Source organism: Emydura macquarii, unplaced genomic scaffold (assembly GCF_026122565.2).
Source record: "Emydura macquarii macquarii isolate MOO-44397 ecotype Brisbane River unplaced genomic scaffold, CSIRO-AGI_Emac_v2 contig_2422, whole genome shotgun sequence".
NCBI lineage: Eukaryota > Metazoa > Chordata > Testudines > Chelidae > Emydura > Emydura macquarii.
In genome coordinates this window covers 9,974,918-9,984,853 of record NW_027132559.1, presented here as the reverse complement: position 1 = coordinate 9,984,853, position 9,936 = coordinate 9,974,918, and the positions used below count along the sequence as shown (strand labels likewise).

Sequence of the window (9,936 nt, the reverse complement as noted above, 5' to 3'; positions counted from 1 at the left end):
TGGAGTTGAGGGAGCTCAGCAAACTTCAGGAAAAGCTGAAAAGCTCAACACCTCAAAGGATGAGGCTCCTGGACCATGAAAGTGTCTAACAAGCAGTGAAAGAACCAAAGTGCATCTTGTTAAATATGTATAACAAGGCACAGAGACAGAATGCTGAGGTTAGTCCTGCTTTGAGCAGGGGGTTGGACTAGATGACCTCCTGAGGTCCCTTCCAACTCTTAATATTCTATTATTCTAATACAAGAGCAACATATGTCAGGGACCAGATTTGTTTGTAAAAATATGGGGACAATCACAAATCAATGCAAAGACATCCAGCCCCAGGGTTGGGATGTCATATAATAAAAACAATGACTTTGCTAAAATTGTTGCTTTCAGCACAAATGGCAAAGAAATACAAAAGAAAAATATACTACAAATCTACAAATGATAATGATGAAACAAAGTTGGATAATTTTCTGTTTCTCATATGTCAAATTTTGTTTTGGAAAGAAGTCATATTACCTAACTCGTATTCACTTCAGACTCAAACAATAATGGAACCCAAACTTCAGCCTAAGGTTTTTCTCCAGGCTGAACTAGTTGGAGAGGTTTTTCTACAACACCCTCTCTGTTCAAGCTCCCAGTTACCTCTGGAACTGCAAGAGAAAGAAAAAGACACTCCACCCTCTTCCATGCTGGGTGGAGTTAAATACATGCACCTGCCAAAAGAACTTTGCACTAATTACCCTAAATTTGTAGGCAGGGTTCAATCACCTGACAGCAGGTTGATTCAACAGAGGGGATTCCAGAAGCAGGGCTTTAAGGAGTCTGCCATTCTCTTACACAGACAGAGATTCCCAACCAGGGGAATGGGAATTCTCTATTGAGACTGGGTTACGTGTCAGACAGTGCCTACAAAATTTAGGGTTGCAAGGGCAGCAGAGTCCCAAAAGTAAATGGCATGGATATGTAACCTGCATGCTTTATACTGCAGCATTTGACTTTGTTTCTCCCAAAGAAAGGGAGAGAAGCAGAGTGCAGAAATCATGTATCTTAGTTGTTGTGTCTCTGAACACAGCGCAGGGCAGGGCAACTCAGCTAGAAGGGCACAGAAACATCCAGAAATAGAGTGTTGCAGTAACTAGTCATGATCGTTAGGCTGCTTCTGAAGATTTATTGGCCATTTTCATTGTGGGCAATACATGTGGCAGGTCACAGCCTGTCACCCTCTGAGAACTGAGCCAATCAGAATGCAAAGTGGGGGAAGGTTATAAATATAAGAGTTAAAGACAGCTCTGTAGACAGTCAGTGGCTGATCCACCCAGGATCAAGAAATGGTTCGGATGAATCTCAATAGCTGTGCTGCTTTGAATACAGGCTACAGGTTTCTGTTTCTCCAGCAACTGAGGACCAGTCATCTGTTAACTGGAATGTAGCTAGCTACAGAGCCCCAGACTATTTGTTTGCTGACATGCTCCTGAAGAGTTTGAAAGGACTGAGGTGCTGCCATTCTTCTCATGCTCTGAAGAGTCCACATGACCCAACATACATATCAGAGCCACACTATGCAGACTGAGAAATCATCTCTGAGAGAGGATCAGAGGGGAATGTGTTTTGATGTGTGTGCTAACGTACAGAAAATGTTATGTCAAAACCTTATATTTGAATATATGTAACAGCAGAAAAGTGGGGAAATCTGTATAAGGCATGCCAGTAGATTTTCTGTCGGACAGCCTTTGTGTAAACATTATTCATAGTGTTCCAAATACTATGTACAGTGTTTTATACTATTTTAATGTTTACTGTGTGCATTACATGTTTGTTTTACCAAGAAACTGCATGGCTCTCTTTGTTTGAAGTTGACTGGGTATTATTAACATCTATTTATCAGGGCTTTGCGTCCAATAGCCCTGAAATTTAACTCTGTGTAATGCTTTCTGAAAAGTCCTTAGAAAACAGAACTCTGGCCTGTGCTTCAGCAAAGAATTAAACTGAGGCGCAGGAAAAAGGGAAGTTGTACTGGAGTATATAAACCTCACAGTGGGAGAGAAGAGGCTAAGGAGCAGCTCTGAGCTCAAGTAGCGCCCCCTGCACCTGCAAAGCCTGCTTCAGCACCAGGAGGAGTTTGAAAGAGGACCAGACAGCTCATTAGAGGAGGGCATACTAGCTAGCATAGGGGGATGGGTCAATCCTGAGAGCTCCTGGTTTAGAGTACAGGGAGTAGCCCTTGCTGCAGAAAAGCAGGATCCACAAGTGATATCTACCCCATGTCCCAGAGGAGGGACTAGTTTGTCTTTAAGGATTAAGAAACCCTTCATTTGGATTGTTTGTGAGACTGTGACCACACCCTGGACTGGAAGACTTAAGTGGTAGGAATTGGCTCTGGGAGGCAACTTTGGAGCACTATTGGGGGCTCAATATTGCTACCACTTTATAGGGCCCTGGAACAGAGCCTGGTGGAAAAGGAGGGCCTTGACACCAACCACCCTCCTGTGAAGTAAGACCAAACCCCTTCTACTCTCCCTGCCCAGAGGTTAGTGGGGATAAAGAGGCGTGTGGAGGTGGGGACACTGGATACATGTATTTTGTTGAACTTGGTTACCCTACAATGAAGGGACTCAACTGGTGACCTGGCAGGAGGGCTGAGTCACTACTTACCAGAAGAGGAACTGCCACAGAGCTGGAGTGATTGCTGGAAATGGATGCCAGAGACAAGGGAAAGCGGGGACCCAGTGATATAACTGCTATGAGGGACCACTGGTAAGCACAGCCCTATCACAAGAGTGTAATAGTTTACATAATATTGCTTCAGGACGCTCATATTGCTTTACAGATGCAAAAGAGGGTGGCCAAAAAGCCTGTTCATCCAGTGGTTCTCTGTAGAAGCTCCATATAGTGCAGCTCCGAAGAAACTCACTGCAAACATCCCCCTCCTAACGTAAGGCAAGACTGGGAAGAAGGAGAAACACTACTTATCTGCTTATGGGTTCATTTTCTTCTTGGGAACATCAAGTTTCAGCAGGTATACCATGTGGATGAGCTTTGCATTTCTCTGTTTTCCTGAACCTAGCCCGGTTTGTGAACTTATAGGCCAAATTCTGTCCTGTATGCATGAAAACTTTGATAGCCTACGTGCTTTGTAGTAAAGACCGTGGGGGTGTAATGCATGAAAACTAAGGGTGGATTTTGAGGAAGATTTGCAAATAAATGATGCAAGTTGTCCCACTGAAGTTAATGGGACTTCTTGAGTGAGATGTGCACAGGATTTGGACCATTGTGGATCTTTTGTTTGCTCACTTTTAAAACAAAATTTTTAATATTTGTTGGACAACTACAGTGAAGAATCTACACTTTAAAATATAAATTTTTAAATGTAAGATACTGTGGCTTAAATGCAACAAATTGGGGAGAGGCTGCCATAACAAGTAATTTAACTGGATAAAGTGTCCAAGAATAACAGTCTGGGCCCAGTTCGACTCTGTAGTCCAAATGCTATTGATATCAGTGGGTGAATGCTTGTAGTCTTGATTTAATTCTATTGAAAACTCCTGTTGCTGTGTGGACTGTCCTATTTGGCCCATATGAGTTATGCAAGTGTATCTGAGGGTACAACTGATGTATAGTATTCCACTCTATGTTCTGCCTCAGAAGAAAATTTTTGAAAGCTAAATACTTTTAAGAAATGGAAAATTAACCTATAATTAAACTATGACATGGGCTTAGGAATCAGTAGAGGTTCTACAGAACCAGTACACAAGAGCAAGAGTGAGAACTACAACTTGTATTAGTTTGTGTGAGAATTAGTACAAACCTTAGTGCTATATCCACACTAAGCCATTAGCTTTTAGTGCTAATAAACTGTGAAAATGAGTGTAGCACAGTTATAATTTAAAAATAAACAGTATGCATGATGGTGTGTCATAAATATAGCAAATACTGTAAGACTTGTGCTTTAATTATTATACACTTAACAGACTTTTGTCATTCTTACTTGCTACTGATACCCAAATATGTTTTCTGAATGTATTTTGGTCTCACAAAGCATAGTTCCATGGTCCTGCAATGTTCCACATGCAAGTAGTTAAAAGATTATATGCCAGGCCACCAGCATCGTACAAGTCAAAAGTGATTTACCACTGATGCATTTGTCCCTTGATGAATATTTCCAAGATCATACAGCTGTTGTTTATCAAGTATCCGTTATAAAGCATTACATGACAGTAAGCTATGAAGAATGCACGCACAAGCTTGTAAAACGAAACATATACTTGGTAATCTAAAAAATATATTCATTGTAGATTTAATTGTTGAATAGTTATCTTGATTTATACCACACAAGGGGGTAATTTTTTTATGGTTTACAATGACTTTCGATACACTGAACTTCAGTGTGTCACTAAAATTGGTTTATGGGCTCAAGTTGCAAATTTTCTTCTTGACATGCACACATAAGGACCAGTTCAGCATTCCTTGCATGCTGGAAACTTCCATTGACTACAGTTGTTCTAATAGCCTATATTACTGGATTGGCTCTAGCCCAGCCTAGTTGTGGCCAAGAGTTTATATGATGGCTATTCACTGGCATATGTGAAGTGGCTTGGTGGGCTCAGTTCAGTTTCTAGTAGATTGGTAGCCAGGCTTTCTTCACAAATGCGTTTATTTTTTTGGCTGAGAATCAAAATATTTCGATTCTGATGTGCCGCTATGATGCTTCATGGGAATTGTAGTTTGGTCGCCTCACGTCCCCACTGTCCTATATAAGTGGGCTGCCCAGCTGGACTACATTTACAAAGAGGGATCACAACTAGAGACTCAGATGATGCACCACCTATCTTCACCAACAGGCTAGGGAGCACAGCTAACAGAGGAGTAACCCAATCTACCACTCCCAGGAGGCACTGAGGCATTTTCAAATAAAACTATATTTTGATTTTCAGCAAAAATATTTTGGTCTTTGATTTTTTTTTTTTTTTCCTGGCTGAGAGATCTAAACTTCTTATATGTGTGGTGGTGCTGGGAGGGAAGGGAAGGACCCTTTTTCTGATCAGCTCTAACTGGCACCTTTGCCTGTCCCAGCTCAGAAACCAGTGGTTGTATTAGCATCCCTAGAAGACATCTCCAGAGCTTTGTTTAGGGGCAGAAAACCTTCCACTACTGCTGTTCATGCTATACTTGAGTGCTGATGTGCATAGAGGACTTCAGTTTTCAAGGCTGGTATTTTCCACAATCCTTAAATTCAAATTAAATTAAAAGAATGTGTTCACTAACATTTTTAAAGAGGAGCTGTTAAGACTAGTATGACTGAAATATGCCTTACTGCACACGTTGTGGTTTAGATCCCAGGTGTGAGCATGAATGAAAGCTATCCTCTGCAGTGCCTGTCTTCTCTCTTGTAGAGAGGCAGTAAAATAAAATTTACCAGAATTCTGGCTGAGTGAGCAATAACCTTGTAAATTTCATGTAATTGCCTGCATACACAGTAGAGTAAATATACACAGCAAGGAAAAGCATTCAGGCATAAACTTTCATGGTGAACATGCATACCTATGATCGTAGAGAAAAAAGTAGACTGCTGTGTTGTTTTAGTTTCAAAACCAATGCACAGTTTGTTTGTTTATCAAATAAATTCACAATACAATCCTAATCTAAAATTCTACCAGAAAACAGCGGAGGTGTTTTCAGCAGGATATTTGGACCAGATCACTGGAGCTCTTGTAGTGGGTCAGAGGCTATCCTATCAGTTTTGAGTGTTCCTTTAGGACATGATCAAGCCTTGATATAAAACCACTGTAAATGACATAGAACATTTTATGAAATGTTTCCTTTGTCTCTTTTTTATTTTGAAAGTTTGGGGTGATTATTTCTGTGTAAACATTTGGTATCTGCTTTGTTGGTTGATACAGTATATTGGCATTTTCCAGTCAGAATAATGCAATATGAATTTCCTATAAGTACAGTACATGATACATACATTGGCCCTGATCTTGAAGGAATAGTTTGTATGGAAAAATCTGAAGTACAGCAATTCCATTATTATGATAGAACAGTTAACCTCTATTGAACAGATATAGAAATTACACCTAATGATACATGCAGTTGACTTGAGACATGGACCTCTGCCCATTGAGGACTAATCTGAGATCACCAAATTCATTTCACTTGGGACCTTTGCTCTCAGAGATGAGAAGTACAGAAAGTAATTTCACCATTAAACATCCCTGTGGCACTATAATCTTCCTAAAAGTCTGTTTTATACTCACTTCTACACTAAAGAAATTCAACCCCAAGTGATGCAATAGGAATTCTAAGCAGATGGTCACTTATAAAAAGCGCTTTTGACCATGAGTTTTACAGTGTGTAGCTAAAAGGCTAGCCTGCTCGAATTGAATAGGTTCAGACATTAACATAGTCACGTACACCTCCAGTTTTATTGTATCCTTATTTGCGTGGCTAAAAAGAGTTGTGAATTGAGTAAAATATTCTCCTAGGGTGAGATTCATCCCTGTGCAGAGAACCAGTGCAAGGTTGTAATCTGAGCATTTAAGTGGCACACAGTGCTTGTGGTAGCCCCCTGAAAAGTGGTGCATTTCATTAATCACAAGATACATATTTCTTTAATATTCAGCAACTTTTCAGTCATTTTATACAACAGCAATTTCTTTGAGAAACATACATGAGAGACTATCCAACTATGAACATAAGATATTTGTTAATATTCTCTAGTCAAATATCAGCTGCATTTTCTGTGCACTTGTGTTAGAGTATAGTGGGTGAGTGCAGAAGACAAAATGAACATGATTTACATGTGATTGCTGTTTCCCTCCCCAAATATCATTTACCTTTATTCTTTTTTACACATTTCATTATGTGATATTGAATAGAGGATTCTTTACTAGCAAATATGATAAACTGCAATAATTCTCAGTCTTCTTCATAGTGTGGATATCATGTTAATAGAGAGAGGGTTGACTGACCCCCTCCATTTCATTTGTGGTCACACAAACCACCTCACTTCCCCCCTTCACAACCATATAACTGCCTTGTGGAAAGAAAGGCAACTGCATGCATTCAACACTGGAAAAGTATTTAATGTCTTTATAGCTTCTTTTGATACAATTTAGTAGCAAGAAACAAAGAAGAGCTTCCAGCACCAACTGATCAACTAGTTCTCTGTGGACCACTATTTGAGAATTACTGCTATGTTATTGGTTTGGTTTTTCTACAATTTATCCTTTAATAACCAACAACCATGCTATTGGTTTGATAGCATAGTATGACACAGTTACTCTTCTTTCCTGTTAACAGAAAGAAACATTCTCATATTGTACATAAACTAGAGTTTATATATTATGCTTTGCAACCCACACTGGATGACCTTCTTCTGTTGTCTATAAGCAGTTACACTTATTAACACTGCAAAAGTCGTTTTTTAATTCATACTGTGAAAGTTTTGTTTTTCCAGTTGGTTTTTCAGAGTTTTGGACTAAAGAATAACAAAGAGAGGCTAGCCAAGGAGGCTAGTAATGCTGCAATAAAACTTTAGGAGCCCAGGAACTAGGAAGGATCCAAGGTGGACCTGCTAAGGAACCCTGAAAAAGGTCCTAATGTACATCCAACCTCAGGGGGATGGGTAGCTTCTGAAGACAAGGGGTCAAGGAGTAAACCTTGAACATCAGCACAAAAGAGGGCAAGGTTGACCTCAGATCCTCATGGAATGGGACAGAGGATGATTGGGGAAATCAACACAGGATACCTTACTCGATGCCATAGAACAAGGGTCAAACTCACAGGGCTAAACAAGGTATTGATGTTATAGGTACCCAACTCGTGTATGACCAGAACTACCGCAAAAGGTGATGTCAAAGCATCTGGCACAGGACAAACCAAGGTCCAGGGACCTGAATCTGGGATACTCTATAACAAAATGCCAAATGATGAAGCATCTAAAGGCCAGTGATGAAAATATTCCTTATGCTGTGTGACTGTCCAGAGCTGTTTTGGTACAGTGTAATCATGGTTTGGACAGGCTCACAGGACTTATGGTGCCATTTCTTTTTCTTCTTCCTTAGCTGTAAATGAGAGTCACAGTGCTGGGAAGAAGAGTCTCTTGAAGACTCCTTACACCTGCTTAGTGAGGTCAACACCAAAGCCTATATATTGCTTAATGATAGAGGTCACCCCTTCTAACCTTCAGACATGCATTTAGGAAAGCAAGATTTAAGGTTGAGGAGCCTGTTTTTGGTGGCTTGGATTCACCATCTTTACTGGATGCTGAGTTGTATGCATTGGACCTTTCTTAGGCATCAAACTCAGTTGACTATCAGCACTGGAGTTAATGGACTAGGATCTTGATTGCAAGTCTGATAGACATTTGATTCCAGAGGTTTCAGACTTATATGGCCACCTCTACGAGAAGCAGTGATTCTCACAAGCTTAATATGCACGTCTGGAGAATTCTTTGCATGTGAAGTGCCTAACAGGACTATGTCCTTTTCTAAGACGAAAAAGACATCTGGTATTTCCTCTGTCAAATACACGATGCCACTGCAGGAAGGAAACAGCTTGAAGAAGATAGATGTGACTTCAGTCATCCCAAATACAGAGAAAGGGACTTTCAACAAAGCTCTGGGATGCTTGGGTGTGCCTGAGTGAAAGATCCAACAAGGCCATAACATTTGTCAAAAATTATCTAACCATTCTAACACTACGAAAACAAACAAATAAAATTCCTTTAAAACGGGATTGATGGGGGTAGGGATGAATTCATGCTCACTGCCTGCTGAATTCAAAAGGAAATGAGTGGCACTTTAGTGTGCGTCCTCTTATTTATGGGTGTGTGGATATGAGGAGAGAGACATGCAGTCTCAAATGACATTGCAATCTGAATTTGTAAGGCGAGAGCATGCATGCTATATGGAGTGTGGCTCCATCCAGGGAATGCACAGAAAACACATTTTAAAACTTTTCTTTTAAATAATATATCTAATATTACATGTTTGTTTCAATCTAAAAAATGTGCCTTTTGAGAAAAATAAATTATTTTACCAAAATGTAAAATAAGCCACTGTTACCCAAGAACTTTTATTTTCCAGATTCGTACTTCTCAGTGTCTCACAATGAAAATCTTTGAAATCCTTTTGAATACCAACCCCTCCCAAACATTAGGAAGGTTAATATGCACCACATAGGACTTGTTGGGAGAGGTTTGATTATGATGCATTATCATAAAGATCTTTGCCTTGATCAGAATACAAACTGTTTCATGCTTTACTTTAGATTTATTCAGACAGAGGGAGAAAGAGATTGCTGGTCCAGATTTGCAGTATCGAGTTTTCATAGAATGTGCAGTAAAAAGGATATTACCGATAGAATGTTGCTGAATGAATGATCAAATTTTATTTTATTTATTTTTGCTATTACAGCCAGATGTTGCCTCAGGAAGTTGAAACAAGAAGTCAGGAACTGACAGCTTAATAATTAAATTGGGAAAGTTGGCAGGCCTCCTGCTACTTCCTCCAGTGCACAGCATCCATGAAAGAAAGTGTACAGTATCCCAGTGGCACTCTTTCAGAACTGGCTCATCTGTTAGTGGGTAATGATTTTCCATCAAGGCAACAGTAAAGCACAAGGCCTATTACACAGCTACATAAAGTTAAAAAGACATTATGAATAAAATGTTCATCATGGCTTTTACCAGCATTTCTACACAAGATTGCCTAATGCTGACATGTGTTTATTACACTTAATAATGTTTACATAATTCTTCCTTGAACTCATTATAGCTGTCAAAAATTGGAATGTAGTATTTTTTCCCCTGTGTTTATCTCTAAAGACTTTGCAGTCACTAAACCAAGATAAATTGCAGTGATGAGAAGACAGAGGATTCCTTGTGCAGAGCTGCTGGGATGGAAAGCTAACAGTAGATTTTACATACTGCTCTGAGGAACTCAGGAA

The 9,936-nt window shown here is 39.7% G+C and overlaps 1 long non-coding RNA gene across 1 annotated transcript; it reads left to right on the top strand.

The window, feature by feature from the left end:
* The first annotated feature begins 2,189 nt into the window (after positions 1–2,189).
* Positions 2,190–9,564, top strand: LOC137162060 (uncharacterized). Its single transcript, XR_010922262.1, has 3 exons — positions 2,190–2,742; positions 2,816–3,004; positions 9,405–9,564. It is a non-coding gene; the product is annotated as an uncharacterized lncRNA (long non-coding RNA).
* The last annotated feature ends 372 nt before the right edge of the window (positions 9,565–9,936 follow it).